The following is a 21,844-nucleotide window of genomic DNA, read 5'->3' as shown; positions in this document are numbered from 1 at the left end:
TGTGGATGGTTCAACTTTCTTATTAAACGAAACAAATAAGTTATCAAGCTTCTAAATCTCCTTGGGGAATACGTCACTAAAATTCTTAATCTTCAACTCAATGGAGGCTTTTAAATCACATCTTCTCGAAAATCACATGACGCTTACGAGTAGTATCATGTAATTTCGAAAGCTCAGAATCAAAAGATCAAGAATGAGTAGCCAATCTCTTTTCTATTCTTTTATCAACATCTTCAATAAGAGTATACATGCTAGACTCTTGAGATTTTAAGAGGTATTCGACCTCAACACCACTAACATATGTCTTTCCAACACTATCATTCAAGAATTCTAAAATTGAATTTAGCTTGGAGTTTAGCATTTTGAATTGTTTACCCGACATTATTGCAATATCATGCATATCATCTTCCTGTAGATTGAAATGCATATTAGCAAAAGCAACCATCAAATCATCATCATTTTCTTCTTCATGAACACCTTGGTCAACATCAGTTGACTGAGATGAAAATAAAGTTGTAATTGCCTCTTGCATCATTTTAAAAAATGTTGGAGAAACCCCACAAGTGGAAATAGGAATAATCATCGAGCTAGCTAGTGGTGATGTAGGTGGTGGTATAGTAGTGGTATTGAAGGTTGTGGTACCAATTGTTGAAGTTTCTATAGTGGTCCTCCCTTCACCCATGTTAACATGTACATCCTTATTAGATAAGTTCTCATTGATGTTTGATGTTTTTTCCTCCTCCATTTTGGACTTAGAATGCGAAACCTGGGGTGGTATGACTTTAGTCTTCTCAGGGAGTGAGGTACTTTAATATTCACTAGGATTGATGTTTGTGTCCATATAAGATATGTTCACATTAACATTTGGAGTACTATCCTCCTCAAAAGTCTATTTAACAAATGTATCCTTCCTTTGTGAAATACGAAATGAACCATCTGTCGCATCATCTGTTTCTTCACTATCATTATATCTTTCCACCGTAACTTTCTCCATCTATGTATCTTTACTCGAAGAATTAAACTTCTTTAACTTTTGAAAAAATTCCAATTCCTTTCACTTCTTAGAAGTTGGAGACTCAGGATTCAAAACTTCTCTAAAAATAACCCTTCTTTTATTCACTTTCAGTTGTAGTTTCTAAGACTTCTTTGAAATAATCTTTTTAGCAATAGTTTCACCTTCTTAAGTGGTAGTTTTGTCAATAGGAGTAGGAATCTCCTCAGTAATTTTCTCAACTTGTTTGTCCATTTACTTCTCAGATTGTTTCGTAGATTGTGACTTATTTTCTTCTCAGGTTGCTGTTCAGAAACATTTTTCTTTGTGTTCTTGAGCACCCCCTTTTCAGACTTTGAAGGCATAGTTTACTTAATCACTTCCTCTTAAACTTCTTTAGGTTTCATAGCTTTATTCTTCTTTTTCATGCCTTTAAGTGATTTAGAGGATCCCTCAACAACTATAGAAGTAACTTACTTTAGAAGAATGTCAGTAGTAGGGGGATCCATAGAAGCATGATATTCGACCAACTATTTATTGGTAGGTTTCACCAATTTAAGCATCGAATCAGGAATTTGACCAACCATTGGAAAAATTACAGCATCATCAACAACAGACTTAGGAATAGTCATAGGAGAAAATTAAGCAACATCATCATCAGAAGAAAAATAATACCTTCTTGAGTATACATTTCTTTCAGAAGTAAATTCCAAAACCTAGAACTTGAAACTTCTGTTGTCATTTTCGAATGAGATATCGAATTACCAAATTCAACCCAAAGAATTGATGAATAATCAACATTCAGGCCATAATACAGACCAACCATGATGGAATAAAACTTGAGTTTCACTTTTTCCAAGCCAGAACTCTTGCCTATTGATATTTGCATATTTAGTCTTATATTAAGCATAGATTTTTATCATTTATTAGCTAATTTATTGCATATCATGGACAAAAGATACTTAAAAGTGTTTGAATTATGTTTTTAGTCCAAAGGTGAAGCTCGAAAGCAAAAGGAAGCAGGAGAAGCGGTTGGGAGCTTGGGAATTGAACAAAGAAGAAAACCACCAAAAACAACATCTATTCGGCGAGTCCGATAGAAGAATCGAGAAGATAAAGACCCCGTGACTTACCGTGCATGGGAATCAAGTGATGGACTCAGTGAGTCGTTTCACATCTATAAAAACGGCTGCCCAGATCCCCATTTGATATTCTGGAACCCTTGGGGAGAAGCAGCTGCGAATCAGAGCCATGAGAGATCAAAAGAACGAAGATACAACCCAAAACCAATTCCAAAGGAGATTTGAGGCAAATCTACATCATTCTTACTTTAATCTATTGTTCTTCATTATGTTTAGACTTTTAGATTTTGTTTTTATGCTGTTAATCCCCACAATCATGAGCTAAAACCTTTAAACTTCTATATGGGGAGACAAAGTTAATACTATGGATTGATTATTTATGGTAGGATTGATTTAATATTGGTGATTTTGTTGATTCTAGCTTGTTAAAGAACCTCATGTGTGATTGAAAACTATTTTTCTGTTATTAGGAAGTTGATTAAGTTGTATGAACATCTCTTAATTGCTACCTCATATAATTTATGTGACCACTTTATTATATGACTAGGATTAGCGACTGTGAAACTAGAATTAATACAAAAATAGGTAAATTCATGTGCGAGCTTGTGTGATAACCATCAACAAGAGGGTAACTAAAGGACCAAATTAGTTAGCTATTACAAGTGTAAATTAACCCGAATAAATAACCTAGTGAATTAAATTAAATTAGACATTTGATCACTGTTTGAGTTAGTTTGTTCTCTAAGGATTAGTGCAGCGAACGCGAAGCTAATCACTTGAATCGGTAGACAATAGAAGAATTAATCCATTGCACTATTACCATAATATCAACCATAGGGTCAATTGAGTTGAAATAAACAGAATTCTCCTTCGTCATTGAATTTAGTTGAATCTTTTCTTTTCTAGTTCTTAGTTTAAGTAATAGTTAGTAAGTTTCTAGTCTTGTAAAACTAGAGAAAACCCCTTTTATTATTTAGATTTAGATAAAATTAGTTTTTATTTTTAGTTTACCGTTCCCTGTGTTCGATACCCTACTTATTTAGATTTACCATAACTGATAGGTCCACTGGCTTTGTGTGATTATTTTATAATTAAAAGTAGGTTTAAAACTAGTTGAGTTCACATACATCAAGCTTTTGGCGCCGTTGCCGGGGAACGGTTCTAAATTAGTACTAATTTCTATTTTTATCGATCCTTTGTGTGGGATTTATCTCACACAAAGTTAATTCTTAGGTAATTTGGTAGTTAGTATAGGTTTTAATAAATATCCGTTTTAATAGTTAATTAGAAAAATGCATTGAACTTGCCGAGTGCACTCGTGACAACTCGACGAGTCCATTGCTGTTCACAGTTTTAATTTTTATTTTATTTATGTTCTTTTTAGACGTTTTTCTTGTTTTGCTTGCAGTTGTTTCATGACTCGAGGATCTGATACACCTCTGGTCCCTCCTCTAGAAGACCCGAAATCTGCACTAAGGAGGAACAAAGGAAAAGCCGTTGGATAATCCGTTTCTTCAAAGAACTCGCCACTAAAGAACCTCAAGTCCGTTTTCATCAAGAAGAAGAGCAGCATATTAGGAGCATCCAGCGCCTCTTTAGCAATCGAAGACCCGATTAAAGAAGACACCTAGTATGAGACCGAGGGAGAAGAAGATCTCACTTTCGGGCACGAATCCGACTTTGAAGACAAATTATACATTGTCATGGCTAACATCGATGAAATCCCCATGGGGGAATGGAAGAAGAGGATGCGTGACGACACCGGACCGGGACTTGTGCAACCCGCAATTCCCGCTACTACTACTTTTGAACTAAAGGGCCACATACTCGCTCAACTTAAGGAGATTCCTTTCTATGGAAAAGACCACGAAGATGCTTACAAGCATTTGGATGAAGTCAATGATGTAGCTGGTTACTTTAATTTTCCAAACGTGCCTCGTGAGACTCAGCTACTTCGCATGCTCCCAGTTACGTTCAAAGGTGCTGCAAAAGACTGGCTCAAGTCACTCCCTCCCGGGTCAGTCACCACATGGGCCAAGATGAAAGAAGAATTTATAGATCACTTTCGCCCACCGTCTAAAATAGTCAACTTAAAGAAGGCCATTGCTAACTTTGAACAACAAGCTGGGGAGTCACTATATGAAGCATGGGAGAGGTACAAGAGCCTGATAAGGAATTGCCCGCACCATGACCTTAATAGCCAACAAGAAGTTTCCATCTTCTATGACGGAGTCAATGTCACCACAAGGCAGTTACTTGATTCGCAAGGCCCACTCACAAGGAAGCCACCCCCGGAAATCAAAGAATTAATTGAAGAATTCTCTAAACATTCTAGAGAATACCACAACCCACGAAATGAAGTAACCAGGGGGTGGTGAACACGGTCAACAATAGCATGGCAGCAATGATGGCCAAACTAGACAATTTAGACAGAAGAATGACAAAAATGGATCAAACAATCCACGCTATTCGGGTGGGGTGTGAAAATTGTAGGGGACCACATCTAACTAAAGACTGTGATTTGGATGAGAATGGAAACAAAAAAGCGCAAGTTTTCTATTCAAGTGGGGACAGATACGACGAGAATTGGCGGAAACCAAAGAAGGAATGGATCCCGTACGAAGAATATAAAAAGGCAAAGGAAGAGAAATACAAGCAAAAAGAGAGGGGTTTCTATGAAAAAGAAGAACCGGTTATGGAAAAAAGAACCGATTTAGAAGAAATTCTCACTAGATTCATAACCGCGTCAGAGAAAAGGCACAATGATCATGATGCTGCAATACATGAGACTAGAAATATACTTCGGAATCAGCAAGCATCTACTCTTAACATTGAGAAACAGCTAGGTCAACTTGCACATCAAGTGAACGAGAGAAGACCGGGTGAACTTCTGAGTAAAACCGAGAATAATCCAAGAATGGAGAACGTGAATGTTATAACCTCTAGCTATGGAAAATTTTCACTCCTATGACCACTGTGCATGCAGAAAAGACAGAAGGGTCGAGTTTAGCTAAACCCTATCAGACTCGCCGAGTCCCTCTAATGGTTAAAGCATATAGAGCTTTCATGGAGCATGTAAGATCCCTTCATGTAAATGTTCCAGTTGTGGAAACAATGCTTCAAACACCCAAGTATTTTAACTTTATGAAAGGTCACTTTGCTGCTAGAAAGGATTTAGCTTAAGTCGCGGATATAGTAATGAGTGAGATAATCGAAGAGAAGGGCGATACGGGAAGCATCATAATTCCTTGTCAATTTGGAAATGCACTTGCTACTAAAGCGTTGACTGGTTCGAGTGCAAGTATTAACTTAATTCCTTTCTGTTTCTTCAAGAAGCTGAATTTACTGGAGCTGAGGCCTGTGAATATGAAGATCTATTTGGCGGATAAGACAATTATTAGTCCAAGAGGTGTTTGTGAAGATCTTCTCATCAAGGTGGATAACTTTATATTCTGCGTGGACTTTGTAGTGTGCAATATGGAAGAAGACCCCAAAACTCCAATTATGTTGGGGAGACCATTCTTGAATACTGCGGGTGCATTAATAGATGTATGCGAGTCAACACTAACATTGAGGGTAGGAGATGAGTCAGCAGTGTTTAAAGCTCTACCAGAGATTAAGCAAGAAGAAGGAAGAAAAGAAGAAGTCTCATTCATTAATTTGGATGATGAAATACTACAAAAAGAACTTGCACTCTTGCAAGAGGAAGATCCAAATAAGTTTCTGCTATCTTCTGGAGGAATTGATGATGTTGACAAAGACTTGGAGGAAATAGAGATGCTGTTGAAAGGGACCGATTCAGAAAACACAGTGGGATGTGAAGAATACGATACGACTCGCCGAGTCTCTTTCACGGACTCAACGAGTCCATTCGAAAATCTCAGCAACTTGGCTGATTTTGATCTACTTGCTACTAGCTCCATGCATGTTCTGGACATGAAGATTTTCCCTAATTCTACAAAAGATCAAGCAACAGAAGGAGGAAAGGATGGTGATCTTCGACACGTTCATGTAGCATGTCTCGATATAATAATGCAAGAAGATGAAGACAATCCACTTGAAGAGGAGGCAAGCTTTGGAGAAGAGGAAAATGCAAGGGTTAGGAGAGATGATGCTGATCACCCATTCGTTACCAAACCTCAACCCCGAGTTTTCACCAACTATGAAGTAACGAAGTTTAAAGTAGGAGGAGTAAAAAAGATAATGAAAGAGAATGGGGTAAAGAAGAAGAAGATGGGGAACAGGGAAATTCATGCAGTGGAAGATGATGCTATAAGGAAAAAGAGAGAAGAATTAAGACGAGCTTACAAGAAGAAGATACACGCTTACAAGACAAAGTATAAATTGCAAAAGATTTGGCGTGCATTCCCGATGCAGGAGGATGAAGAAACGTAGATGGGAAGGAGTCCAGCTAACGACTCCTTAAAAAGAAGCGTTTGGCGGGAGGCAACCCATTATTAGAGTTTGCTTTCTTTTATCTTTCTTGTTTTAGTTTTGTTTCATTTTCGTTTTTAGGATTTTATTCTAGTCTTCTAAATTATTAGGCATGACTTCTTGAGAGTGCGTATGGATTAAGTGTGGGGTGGAATGAATTTTTATGACAAAATGATAGAATTTTTGAATTTTTTTTTCGCGACCAGACTCGCCGAGTCTGACCCTGACTCGACGAGTCGGTTTTATTTACAGAAAAAAATTAATTTTTACATCTGGTAAAACTAGGGTTTTTAACCCTAATGAGATCATATTTCCTCCCTTACTCGACGTGCACCTCTCTTGTTTTCTCTCTCAAGCATTCATCAAGTTCTACACTCTTGATTCAAAAAATTTGGATTCTTTCAACAAAGGTACTTAATTTCTTCCATAATTCTGTTAAAGTCATGATTCTTAGATGACTTAGGGTGTCAATTTCATAGAATACTCGATTTTGAAGTTTAGCGAATTTTTAGGGTTTTGATTTAGTATTATTTGTGTTGTTTTGGATGGTTATTCTTGCTCTAATACATCTTAGGAACATCCATGGACAGAACCCTTGAAAAAATTTCATGTTTTATGGTTGAATTTTGATTGACCCGTCGATTGACTCGCACAGTTCATACGACTTGTCGAGTCGTTCATGGACTCGACGAGTCCATTCGGGGACCCATATGGATTCTGTTTTTAATGTTTTTCTGTATTTTCTGGATTGTTTGTTCTTTGTTTTTGCAGGGACCATGTTTTCAAGAGGGCAGAGCTCATGTGGACACCAAGGAGATTTTCCTTGGTTGAATTTTCCTCCGATTGAGTCTTCTTCAACAATGATAAGATGGAAGAAGAGACTGGCTGATGTCAGAAAGAAGGAGGTTTATGTACCTAATAGGGTTAACTGGGATTGGTTAAATAGTGTCCAGTATGAAGAAGAGTTGGCGCCTTACCTTTTGAAGGAATTTAATTACGAAGGGGAGATGATTATCTGTGATGGATGGAGCCGGGTTTTCAGAATTCAAGAGCCGGTGTATCGAGAACTTTGCTGGGAATTTTCCTCCACGGTATCTTTCCAAGGAGGAGATGATTGCTACCACCCCACGCGTTTTAGTTCATGGACTCGACGAGTCCAGTCGGGGACCCGGATGGATTATGTTTTTAATGTTTTTCAAAATGTTCTGGATTGTTTGTTCTTTGTTTTGCAGGGACCATGTTTTCAAGAGAACAAAGCTCAAGTAGACACCAAGGAGATTTTCCTTGGTTGAATTTTCCTCCGATTGAATCTGCTTCAACAATGACAAGATGGAAGAAGAGGCTGGCTGATGTCAGAAAGAAGGAGGTTGATGTACCTAATAGGGTTGACTGGGATTGGTTAAATAGTGTCCGGTATGAAGAAGAGTTGGCACCTTACCTTTTGAAGGAATTTACTTACGAAGGGGAGACGATTATTTGTGATGGATGGAGCCGGGTTTTCAGAATTCAAGAACCGGTGTATCAAGAACTTTGGTGGGAATTTTTCTCCACTGCATCTTTCTGAGGACTAGATGATTGCTACCACCCTATGCGTTTTAGTTCATGGACTCGACGAGTCCAGTCGGGGACCCAGATGGATTCTATTTTTAATGTTTTTCTGCATTTTCTGAATTGTTTATTCTTTGTTTTGCAGGGACCATGTTTTCAAGAGGGAAGAGCTCAAGTGGACACCAAGGAGATTTTTCCTTGGTTGAATTTTCCTCTGATTGAATCTGCTTCAACAATGACAAGATGGAAGAAGAGGCTGGCTGATGTCAGAAAGTAGGAGGTTTATGTACCTAATAGGGTTGACTGGGATTGGTTAATAGTGTCCGGTATGAAGAAGAGTTGGCGCATTACCTTTTGAACTAATTTACTTACGAAGGGGAGACGATTACTTGTGATGGGTGGAGCCTGGTTTTCAGAATTCAAGAGTCGGTGTATCGAGAACTTTGCTGGGAATTTTTCTCCACAGTATCTTTCCGAGGAGGAGATGATTGCTACCACCCCACAAGTTTTAGTTTTTGTCTTCGGGGCGAATTCCATCAATGTTCTATCATTAAGCTTGCATGTCAGTTGGGGATTTACGACCGAGCATTGGTTACTACTGCTATCTTCCGTGCCTTCTTGGAACAATCTCATAAGGTGTTTCCCGACGGTGTTACAAGTACTGGTTGGTGGAACACAATCACCAACAAAGTATATATTCTGAAATTAGCACAAGAAGGGAGCATTAGGTCACCCACACACCGCCTTATATCCACTACAATCAATCAAAGGAAGGACGACGACAAGGTGTCCAAACTTGACGTATTTTATCTTTGGAGTATCATCACGCCTGACACTTTCTGCAACATTCCATGGTGTTTGGCTTCTTACTTTTCGAAGGGTGCGGTCAAGGATCGCAAAACGTCCAAAATAAATGGTGGCATGTTCGTGACCCAGCTAGCCAACTCATATGGGTTGATGACCCACGTTGCATGGAATTTGATGATAATGATTCCTGTCCCTCCCTTTAATCCTATTCTTTTTCAGAGGGCATGAATTATTGAAGACTTTGGCGGTGGTCATTATGCTATCCCATGTGACAATCTAGTGATTGGGCCCGAGGTACTGGGAAGGAGGGTTAGATTGAGACGTGAGCGGGAAGTAGAGGAGGAACCACCGGTGATTCCGGTAGACAATGATGAAGTACCAATGGATTGGTACAATGTCGAGATGAGGAGGCTCCAATATCAAATGGTGAGGGGTATTAATTTTCGCAACGAATCCCACATGCGGCTTTTTGACCATTTCCATATTCCACACATTGATGGGGGTAATTTTTGATGGGTTTTATACAAACAATCCTAAGTGTGCATCCAACCCTAGTTTGGATCTATGTTTTCACTATTAGATACACAACATTATGAACACAAGAATAAAACCCTAATGTTCATTGCTATTTTCGAAATTAAAATACAATGGTTGGTTTACATACCTCTTGTTGTTATATTGCAATAACAACTTAAATCTTCAAATCCTAAGTCTTGAAAGCAAGCACCACAAGTGTAGTGCCTCTAATGGCTCACAAACACCACAAGCAATTGGAGAGGCTTAAGATAGAGGAGGGAGGAGTTGGAATTCGTCCTTGGGACCTCTTAGGAGCATGTACACGAATTCACAAGGCCTAGGGGTCTTTATATAGGGTTTAGATTAGGGTTTAAGTTCTTATCCTTATCCAGTTACTTGCCCACCAAGCAACCACAAGATAAGCCTTGAAAAACCCTTATCCTCTTATCCTTGGACGATTTTAAGGATATCCTTATCCTTAAATTCGTTCATCCTTTAACAAGGATAAATATTGCCCTATCTTGCAACTATCTTATAATTACAATTCAGCCCCTCTAGTTTAATTAATTACACTTGATCACAAAATTAATTCCTAATTAATTATTGACCAATATTAATTAAATAAATATGATTTTCATTTAATATATTATTCTTATAACATATTAATAAATCACAATAACCTCTCTCTCTATATTTAATTTCTCCAGACAAGTTGCTTTGGTGAAGGCAACCCAAAAGGACCATGCACAACCGGGTCAAGTACTTACCAAATATGGTTACGGGTTTAGACACTAATCCAACAGTCTCCCACTTGGATAAGTCTAGTAACCACAAATGTAACGTGCAACCCGATTAGCAATCGTAGCTCTCAAAGACGCTGTCAAACTTTGATCTTATCAGTAACTTGTCCTATAGATAAGGGATCGTACAGTTCTCTGTTAGATATCATGCTGACAATTCTATGGAATGATTAGTCAAGCATTTAGGTTTCTCGATCTCCGATTTATTTGACATAGAACTTAATCGAACAAATCAATTTAGTTCTGACCGGGCCCGGCACATAAGTCAAATCAAATCATCGAGCGGCCGAGATATCTCTTCTACCCTCTTAAGATAAAATTTATAGATAAACTTCGACTTATATGCATTTACTTATTCAATAATCAACTATACACGACAATGCGTTTTATAACATTGAGTTACCAATGCGTTTTCGCATTATCAATGTACAATCAATTAGCAAATAATAAACCATATATCTAGGTTTGAAGACTATATGATATTATCGTCTTACGATCACCTCTTATATATCATATTCCATACGGTGATTCCAGCAAGCGCGGGTTTGTTCCAATGCTCTTATCCAGTTCATAAGCACTCATGAACGTCGCAATAATCTTTTGCTATGTCTAATACCATTTAGACAATCTACGCACCAATTCACGACAATCTTCATTCATATCTACTTCAAACATATGAACGATTGTGGACAATTTGAATAATTCGATTGTTCCTAATAAACTCAATTATTTTGGAAGTCAAAACATGCAAAGTGCAACAATAGTTAAACAATTAACATATGACACTAACTTTACTTATAAATAAAACTCCTTTATTTAATCATCAAATGTCAATTACATTTATCTATTATACGTTTCTAAAACTATCTAATCTATGCTAATACCATCCTTCAGCCCAATATTCCTAGCATGCTGCAAGTGCTTAACCCTACTCAGTCCCTTCGTAAGCGGATCTGCTAGGTTATCTTCTGATGATATCCTCTTCACTATGAGTTTTCCTTCTACTACACGATGTCTGATGAAATGATATTTTCTGTCGATATGTCGAGATCTACCATGATCCCTCGGTTCCTTGGTCAAGGTAACCGCTCCTTCATTATCACAGAAAATCTCCATGGGCTCCTATATGGCGGGTACAACTCCAAGGCCACCAATGAAGTTCTTCAGCCATATTACCTCCTTCGACGCTTCACTCGCTGCTACGTACTCTGATTCGCACGTTGAATCAGCTACTGTTTCCTGTTTGGAACTCTTCCAAGTCACTGCTCCTCCATTTAGGGTAAAGACCCAGCCCGATTGCGAACGGTAGTTGTCCCTATCGGTTTGGAAGCTGGCGTCATTGTACCCTCGCACCTTCAAGTCATCACTCCCTCTGAGGACTAAAAACCATTCCTTCGTCCTCCGAAGGTACTTAAGGATATTCTTCACAGCAATCCAATGTGCTCTGCCAAGGTTCCCTTGATATCTACTAACCATGCTCAAAGCAAAGGCTACATCACGGTGAGTACAAGTCATAGCGTACATGATTGAGCCAACTGCGGAAGCGTAAGGAACTTGGCTCATTTCAGCTATCTCAGCTTCGGTACTCGGACTTTGAGTCTTACTCAATCTGGCATTACTTTGTATCGGTAATTCTCCCTTCTTCGAGTTTTCAATACTAAAACGTTTTAGTACTTTCTCTAAGTATGTGTTCTGACTAAGTCCAATTAGTCTCTTACTTCTTTCTCTTACTATCCTTATTCCCAAAATGTAAGAAGCTTCTCCGAGGTCCTTCATAGCGAAGCACTTCCCGAGCCAGGACTTAACCTCTTGCAAAGTCGGGATGTCGTTTCCTATGAGTAATATGTCATCGACATATAAAACTAGAAAGCTTACTATACTCCCACTGGCTTTGACATATACACACGACTCATCTTCGCTTCGTATAAATCCAAACTCTTTGACTTTCTCATCGAAGCAGAGATTCCATCTGCGAGATGCTTGCTTAAGTCCATAAATGGACTTCTCAAGCTTACACACTCTATTCGGATGCTTTGGATCCACAAACCCTTCTAGCTAAGCCATGTAAACATCCTCAGCCAACTTTCCATTAAGGAAAGCGGTCTTGACATCCATTTGCCAAATCTCATAATCATGAAATGCGGCAATAGCTAGCATTACCCTAATAGACTTTATCTTTGCAACTGGTGAGAAGGTCTCATCATAGTCAACTTCGGGAGTTTGAGTAAAGCCCTTCGCAACCAATCGCGCTTTATATGTGTGTACCTTTCCATCCACGTTGGTCTTCTTCTTGATGATCCATTTACACCCAACGGTCTTACGTCCGGGCACATGATCAACCAAATTCCAAACTTTGTTATCATACATGGATTGGATCTCGCTATCCATTGCCTCTTTCTATTTTGCAGACTTCGGGCCTGCCATGGCTTCCTTATAGCTATTAGGTTCATCAAGATTTACTAGTGTACCATCACTAATATACGTGTCCCCTTCGGTAGTAATATGAAAACCATAAAACTAGGGTTGAACTCTACCTCTATTAGAATGTCTAAGAGGTAAGGACTCATCAATTGGTTCAACCGGAGTTTCCTCCTTGGTTTGAGTGCCAGCAGTGGAGGTTCCTTCATCTATTGACTCTTGAATCTCTTCAAGCTCGATTTTCCTCCCACTGTCCTCTTGGCCTATGAGTTCTCGCTCTCGGAAAACTCCTCTCCTCGCAACAAAGACAACATTGTCCTTCGGTCTATAGAAGAGATATCTAAAGGATCTCTGGGGGTAGCCGATGAAAATACATCGCTTACTTCGAGGTTCGAGTTTGTTGTGAGTATCTCATCTTACGAAAGCCTCGCAACCCCAAACATTGATATGTGCCAACGAAGGAGCTTTCCCCGTCCACATCTCGTGAGGTGTTTTGACAACCTTCTTAGTAGGGACTCGGTTAAGGATATGGGCGGCAGTCTCTAAGGCATACCCCCAAAAAGAGATTGATAGTGAAGCACGACTCATCATAGAGCGAACCATATCCAATAAGGTTCGATTACGCCTTACTGCCACAGCATTCAATTGTGGTGTCCTAGGTGGCGTCAATTGTGAAACTATTCCACACTCCTTGAGATATTCGTGGAATTCAAGACTTAGGTACTCTCCTCCTCGATCGGATCGAAGCATCTTGATCTTCCTGCCCAATTGATTCTCCACTTCATTCTTAAACTCTTTCAACTTTTCAAAAGTTTCTGACTTTTGCTTGATTAAATAGATATACCCATATCTACTATAGTCATCGGTAAAAGTCACCTAGAAGCGGTTCCTATCGTTCGTGGTTGATCTAAATGGTCCAGATACATCGGTATGTATTAGGTCCAATAAACCTTCACTCCTTTCGCACGTACCAGCGAAGGGTGACTTAGTCATTTTTCCAAGCAAACAAGATTCGCATGTGTCATCTTCCCTAAGGTCGAATGACTCCAACACTCCATCCTTTTGGAGTTGGGCTATGCGTTTCTTGTTGACATGTCAAGACGACTATGCCACAAGGATGCTTTATCCAAACTATTGGAAGAATCTATATTCAAAACATCATTTCCTAAATTGTCAACAATCATCACAGTTTCATAAATTCCATTACATGGTATAACTTCAAAGTAAAAGACACCATTTAGATAAGCTAAAATAGAACCATTCTCATTATTAAAAGAAAATCTAAAACCTTGTCTAAACAAACCATGAAATGAAATGATGTTTCTAGCCATTTCTGGCGAATAGCAACAATTTTCTAAATCTAAACATAAACTATTCCTAAACACTAAAGAATATACTCCAATCTTGGTCACATGCGACGATCTTCTGTTCCCCGTGATTAGATTTATCCTTCCTTGCTTCACATCCCTACTTCCTTTTAGTCCCTACACATTAGAACAAATTTGGTAACCACAACCGGTATCAAGAACCCAAGAAGTAGCATGATTAGAATCGTTAGATTTAATTGTGTATATACCTGCGAAAGATGGCTTGATCTTTCCTTCCTTGATGGCTTGCAGGTACTCTGGGCAGCTTCTCTTCCAATGTCCTATCTTGTGGCAGTGGTGACATTCAGCCTCCTTAGGGTTAGAGCAGGGCTTAGCGGGATCAACTTTGGTCCCACTAGAAGAGGCACCATCTCGGGCTTTCACTTTGCGTTGGTTTTTGGACGAAGACTTCCTCTTCTTTCCCTTCCCTTGACCAATAGCCAAGCCAGGAGCAGCGGATGGATTGGGAGTTAGTGCAACAGACTTGTCTTTGAAGTTGCTCTCAGCGACCCTCAAGAGACCTTGGAGTTTGCTTAGGGTGACCTCTTCTTTGTTCATGTGGTAGGTCATCCTAAATTGATTATAGCTTGGAGGCAAAGAGTGAAGCACCATGTCGATTGCCAAGTCTTCCCCAAAGTCAACATTCAACTTGCAAAGACGATCGACATACCTTTGCATCTTTTGTAGGTGCACGGTAAGAGACTCTCCATGACCCATCTTAGCAGAAACCATGTTAGTGAGGATCTCATAACGCTCTTGTCTCGCGTTTTGGTGGTATCGTTCCAATAAGTCTTGATGCATCTCGTACGGGTACATCTCCTCATAGGACTTTTGGAATTCGGAGTTCATTGTGGCTATAATGATGCAGTGAACCTTCGTTGCATCACGCTCATGAGTCTCAAAAGCACTCATTTCAGCCGGAGTAGCAATTTCAGCGTTCATCTTTTCAAGCTTTTCATCGAGGACATACTCCTTGTCTTCGTAGCGAGCAATTGTGCGAATGTATCTTATCCATTCACTAAAGTTCGTTCCATTGAAAGTAACCTTTTGGCAAAGGCTCATCAATGTGAAGGAACTATCGGCAACGTTGTTTGATTTCGACATCTCTAAAGGAAAAAGGACAAAGATAGATTAGAATATGAATCCCTAATAATCACCCAATAAGAAAATTAGGGCTAGGATCCAACAACAATATTTACATCTTAGAAAAGGGATGTGTAATCTAAATGAAAATAATTTGACGGTAAGTGAATGACGATTCACTAATTCTCCATCATGAAAAACCTAACTCTAAGTTCTAAATGTATTGAGAATTCCTAGGTTCGGATGAGATTCATTAAAACTTTTCAATGGCATGTTTAAATCTTAATATGCCCCTCTCGTTTGTGACTGGGATACCAAGGATCACAAAGTGGGTATGAATTACCATGCAAATTCACATGGTGCCTTCGTTGTAACGATCACCTATTCGATGTGCCGGTAAACCACACACGCTCCATCGAACTATGATAAACAACGAATCACCCTTTTCCACCTTCGCTTAGAACCAATTAGTGTGCCGGTAAACCACACACGCTCCACTAACTTCTTAGCAAGGTGCAAAGTGTAATTTCATGGGATTGCATCAATTCACTTTTCCTAAAGTAACTAAGATTGGGAAATTTTAGAAAACATGTAGTTACTTTGTATTTCTTATTATACTTTTAATGAGAGGATGAGGTTGCCCTATCCTACCCGTTCGGCTAACGACCCTCCACCGATCAAGCAAGCGGTGGGTGTGAGTGTACACCCATTAAATGCCATTTTATAGGCCGCAACCTTATACCCACCTTTTAGACCGGCTTCGTGAATGAGGCCTACTAACGGTAAGACTAGCATTTTAATTATACACACACACACACACATATATATATATATATATATATATATATATATATATATATATATATTAAGCTTGTAATAATATAATAGTATATGGTGTATTTTAAACATTTCAAAAATACTAGGGTTTTAATCTTTAATTAAAATTTTCGAAATTTAATGTCACCTAAATTAAAATTTTAATTATTATAACTCTTGATTTAATAATTATCTTAAATTAAACTATTAATTTGTATTATCAAATCATAAGGGATTATCTAGATCTAAAAGATAATTATCATTTAAACATTTAAATTATCCTAATCCCTTAAATCCCTCCATAAATTTCGAAAATAGGGATGGGATAATTCATGATCTTTAATTACCATATTTAACTATTAAAGGATAACTACAAGATAGGGGATTATCCAAATCACTAAAATTTAGGATCTTATCTTGGGGAAGGAGGCAAATCTTGAAATCTAAGGGTTTGCAAACCCTAGATTTCGAAATCATGGACTGAAAGGAAAGGATTCAAAAACCCTTTCAAGATTTTCGCAAATTAGCTTTAGGAAACCCTAATCTCGAAATCTATGGCCTACTAGGGCTTATTGGCTATAAACCCTAATTTGTCAAGTTCATACAATTGAATAAAACTAATTGAAAACATGTTAACCAAAGGCTCTGATACCACTGATGGGTTTTATACAAACAATCCTAAGTGTGCATGCAACCCTAGTTTGGATCTATGTTTTCACTATTATATACACAACATTATGAACACAAAAATAAAACCCTAATGTGCATTGCTATTTTCGAAATTAACATACAAAGGTTGGTTTACATACCTCTTGTTGTTATATTGCAATAACAACTTAAATCTTCAAATCCTAAGTCTTGAAAGCAAGCACCACAAGTGTAGTGCCTCTAATGGCTCACAAACACCACAGTCTTGAAAGCAAGCACCACAAGTGTAGTGCCTCTAATGGCTCACAAACACCACAAGCAATTAGAGAGGCTTAAGATAGAGGAGGGAGGAGTTGGAATTCATCCTTGGGACCACTTAGGAGCATGTACACGAATTCACAAGGCCTAGGGGTCTTTATATAGGGTTTAGATTAGGGTTTAAGTTCTTATCTCCAGTTACTTGCCCACCAAGCAATCACAGGATAACCCATGAAAAACCCTTATCCTCTTATCCTTGGACGATTTTAAGGATATCCTTATCCTTAAATTCGTTCATCCTTTAACAAGGATAAACATTGCCCTATCTTGCAACTATCTTATAATTACAATTCAACCCCTCTAGTTTAATTAATTACACTTGATCACAAAATTAATTCCTAATTAATTATTGACCAATATTAATTAAATAAATATGATTTTCCTTTAATATATTATTCTTATAACATATTAATAAATCACAATAACCTCTCTCTCTATATTTAATTTCTCCAGACAAGTTGCTTTGGTGAAGGCAACCCAAAAGGACCATGCACAACCGGGTCAAGTACTTACCAAATATGGTTACGGGCTTAGACACTAATCCAACAGTCTCCCACTTGGATAAGTCTAGTAACCACAAATGTAACGTGCAACCCGATTAGCAATCGTAGCTCTCAAAGACGCTGTCAAACTTTGATCTTATCAGTAACTTGTCCTATAGATAAGGGATCGTACAGTTCTCTGTTAGATATCATGCTGAGAATTCTATGGAATGATTAGTCAAGCATTTAGGTTTCTCGATCTCCGATTTATTTGACATAGAACTTAATCGAACAAATCAATTTAGTTCTGACCGGGCCCGGCACATAAGTCAAATCAAATCATCGAGCGGCCGAGATATCTCTTCTACCCTCTTACGATAAAATTTACAGATAAACTTCGACTTATATGCATTTACTTATTCAATAATCAACTATACACAACAATGCGTTTTATAACATTGAGTTACCAATGCGTTTTCGCATTATCAATGTACAATCAATTAGAAAATAATAAACCATATATCTAGGTTTTAAGACTATATGATATTATCGTCTTACGATCACCTCTTATATATCATATTCCATACGGTGATTCCAGCAAGCGCGGGTTTGTTCCAATGATCAAATCCAGTTCATAAGCACTCATGACATATGTGAAATCATGTGACAAGCGTTCATATCAATCAAAGATTTTATTCAAAGATATACTTTTCAATGTTTGACATACATCAATAAAACTTTGGCCTAAATGGCATAGAAGACATGCAATTTCTGATTAACATCTTGTTAGATTTCAGGCTTATAGTCCTATCTAACCATTTGCCAATGACATAGAATAGAAGTCATTCTCTTACGGAGACATGCTCTACAAGGCCAAAGGCTACGTACCAGTACCAATGTGAATCTAAGTCCTTTGACTGATCACATGGTCAAAGGTATTACAATTGCTATAAACATAGCGAATATAATAACACGGGAAAATAACTCTGAATAATAACACTGAAAAGCACATAGCACATATAACACATAACATACAATTGTTCCTATATATTGAACTCACCTTAAGATAACTGGGGGTTAAAATAGTAATTTGGACAGTACTTTGGCTTTAAATATGACTTTCTATGTCGAAAACCGGGAGCTTAATTGAAAACCAAGCTCTGCAAAGGTAGGGCTTCAAAACCGAAAATGTAAAATTTTCGGGCTTCTCGGGGGTCTCGAGACGTGTTTCGGGTGCTAAAATTGATACCGGGGCTTTGGGGAAAGTTAAAATAGTGAATATATGGATTTAGGGGTGAAAATGGCAAAATTCACAAAATTACCCGTGGAGGTTCGCAGCCTCCCTATTTATAGGCGAGAATGCGAAGGTCGGTCCGAGAAGAGGAGTTAGTAGTGAAGGGGCACATGGTAGAAGAAGGGCGAAGCAGGTGGCGAGGCGAGGCGAGGCGTGGCCGCTGCAAGGCTCGGACGCGAGGAGACATGGAGGAGCGAGGTTCGGACACCGCAGCGAGGTACGTCGGAAGTTCATTGGTTCGCACTTCGGTCGAATCAGTAAGTGGAATGCATCGGTTTCGGTTTGGGCCACGTCTCCGGTCATGCTGCTGCTTTGTGCGAGGTACTGTTTGTCACACCCCGAAAACCAAAGGCGGAAACGTCTCCGGGGTTGACTCCAAGTTGAGTATCAAATCCAATGTACATAGTAATCACAGTAAACAAACATTACATTACATATATATGAAAGTTTACATTTGTTTCAAAAGTAAAGTTATACAAAATATACATGTGCATCATATTAACAAAAGTTGAGACGAGTCTTCCACGCACTCTGTCTTCACCAAAAGGAGATCACCGGGTACCTGTCTAACTTGGACCTGAGAATACAAGCGGTTTGAAAATCAGCATAAAGCTGGTGAGTTCATAAGCGGTTCTGATTTATGAAAATGTATCGATTTCCTTTAGTTTCAGAAAATACTTGTTATCCAAGAAAATCCCATATTTTCTTATGTAAAGTTGGTTAAGTTATCATTTGTTACCAATTTGATTATGTATTGTATTTTACCCCAGGAAAATCCCATATTTTCCTAATTGTAAGATCGGTTGTATATCACAAAGTATAGTTTAACACACAAAACTATATAATGAAAATCTTGGGATCACTATCCCGAAAGACATATAAGATAGTTTGACACATCTGAAAGTACAGGTTTAAGATCATGGGACTATCATCCCTGACTAAACACGAGATAAGTTGATGTATATATATGCAAATATAGATTGAAACCATGGGATCACTATCCCGAATGAGATACAGATTTGGAAAACCATGGGATCACTATCCCGTATAAGATATAGATTTAGAAAACCATGGGATCACTATACCGTATAACATATAGTTAAAGACCATGGGGAAAGATATCCCGTACAAGTTATAGGCATAAAACCATGGGATCACTATCCCGAACTAGATACAAAATAGTTTGGTTAATACCATGGGATCACTATCCCGAAAGAGATATAGAAATAAACCATGGGATCACTATCCCGAAAGAGATCTAGAAACAAAACCATGGGATCACAATCCCGAAAGAGATATAATTTCTAAACCCAAACTGTGAATAAGCTAATATTAATACATGTTGTGAGTCAGGTAACCATACTAATACGATAACGTGACCTCCTTGACGTTTGTCAGACGTCGAAACGATATCTAGAAATTTGTCACCCTAGGCGTGCCCGCCTAACTGTAGCTAGCAGTTAAGGTGTGGGATTGTCAGTCCCGAATAGATCTATTCACAAATTCCGCGCTCTCCCTCCAGGAGACTCTGGTTACACTTCCGGGGAGGATTTACTGATCATCCATAAAGGGTAGTGACTATCTCACAAACCAGTACTATACTATTCACAGGGTTCTCATAAGATATCGACATACAGAAGATTATGAAACATAGTACAGTAACTATAGATACATACATGAAATTATCAGATAATACATTCAAATGATACGGAGATAAACTGAATCAGACATAGTTTATCTAATAACTTGATATAGATATCAGTATATGATAGAAAGAACAGTAAAGACCCCCAAATTATTCCCATAATAATTTGATTAGTTGATTATTTCCTTAACTAAATTTCATTTAGTTGTATTGATAAGTCATTCCTTATGCTCAGCATAATACATAAGGAGTAAAAGAGTTTACAAGGTTGTCAGATATAGTTTGAAACATATCAATGTCATGATTTGAAAACAGTTATAGTTTGCTTGTATTCCCCCCTGAAAACATTGAAAACAGTGAAAAAGTTGTACGAGTATGAACTCACCAGACGAGATATGAGACGGTTTGGATGCTATGAGTTGATCCGGGACTTGTAAACACATGAGGTTCCTAATTATGATGTAAAGATACACATTTGTATCTAATTAGGACTTAGATTGATTGTTGGATAGGGACAAATGCTTCAAGTCGCGATAACACTCCTATACAAGTGTTTGGAGGGACCCGGGTGGCGTTTAGGGTCATGAATGATGCGAGGGACTTAGGAAATGAGTTGGGACTTCAAAGGAACACCCCCTTTAGGGAGTTTACGGACAAAAATACCCATTCCCCATGAGTTTACGGCCGTAAGCTCATGATGGGTGTTTTATGGTGCAATTTGGACTTCAAACACTTTGGGGATAATTTCTAGACTTGGTTTAAGGACTTGAAATGATTTTAAAACATCAAATAGACACATTTTAGGAAGTTTACGGCCTAGCATGGTCTCATGGCCGTAAACTCCTATAAATCCATGAAAAATTGTGTTTTTGGATCCCAAACTAATCACATGTGATTGCTAAAATTGTACCAAAGCCTTATATGCATTTGTTTGAGGATTTGAAAGGATTTTTGGAGTTTACGGCCAATGAAACCCCTCTCATGGTCGTAAACTCTCTTAAAGAGAAATTTCATGTGTTTTAATGCTAAAAACTTGTTTGTATGGACTTCTAAAATTCATTCCAAGGCTTTAGGGGTGGTTTAAGGCCATTTTGACATGTGTTTATGAGTTTACGGCCAAAGGCTATGTGCTTAGGCCGTAAACTCCTAAATGTGATACATTTGATGTGTTTAAGGTCTCCAAACCATTTTTAGATGATTCTAGGATTTACCACAAGGACATTGGTTGAGTTTCAGGGCATTTGGACATGTTTAAAGACACTTAATCCCCCATTTAGAGGAGTTTACGGCCCAAGTACATGCCTTGGCCGTAAACTCTTATTTGTCCCCCAAAAATCATGTTCCAAGAGTCCAAATGCTAAAACCAAAGTTCTATAATTCATAACTAAGCCATATAAGTGATTTGGAAGGGTTTAAGGGCATGAAAACCCTAATTATATGAGTTTACGGCCCAAGAATGATCCTTGGCCATAAACTCCTTTAAACATCACAAAATTCATGTTTTAATTGTTTAAAGTCCATATCTTGAAGTCCCTTGGCCATATCTAAAGTCCAAATGAGCTTAGGAAGGAGTTTAAGGGCTTAAAACCCTTCAA

The 21,844-nt window shown here is 38.3% G+C and overlaps 1 non-coding gene across 1 annotated transcript; it reads right to left on the bottom strand.

The window, feature by feature from the left end:
• Positions 1-4,160: 4,160 nt before the first annotated feature.
• LOC145013551 (small nucleolar RNA R71) lies at positions 4,161-4,267 on the bottom strand. The gene has a single exon (XR_013665103.1). It is a non-coding gene; the product is annotated as a small nucleolar RNA R71 (small nucleolar RNA).
• Positions 4,268-21,844: the final 17,577 nt, after the last annotated feature.

Source organism: Lactuca saligna, chromosome 8 (assembly GCF_052625555.1).
Source record: "Lactuca saligna cultivar CGN05327 chromosome 8, ASM5262555v1, whole genome shotgun sequence".
Lineage (NCBI taxonomy): Eukaryota > Viridiplantae > Streptophyta > Magnoliopsida > Asterales > Asteraceae > Lactuca > Lactuca saligna.
Note: the sequence above shows the minus strand (reverse complement) of the source record. Positions and strands in the feature narration are given on the sequence as shown.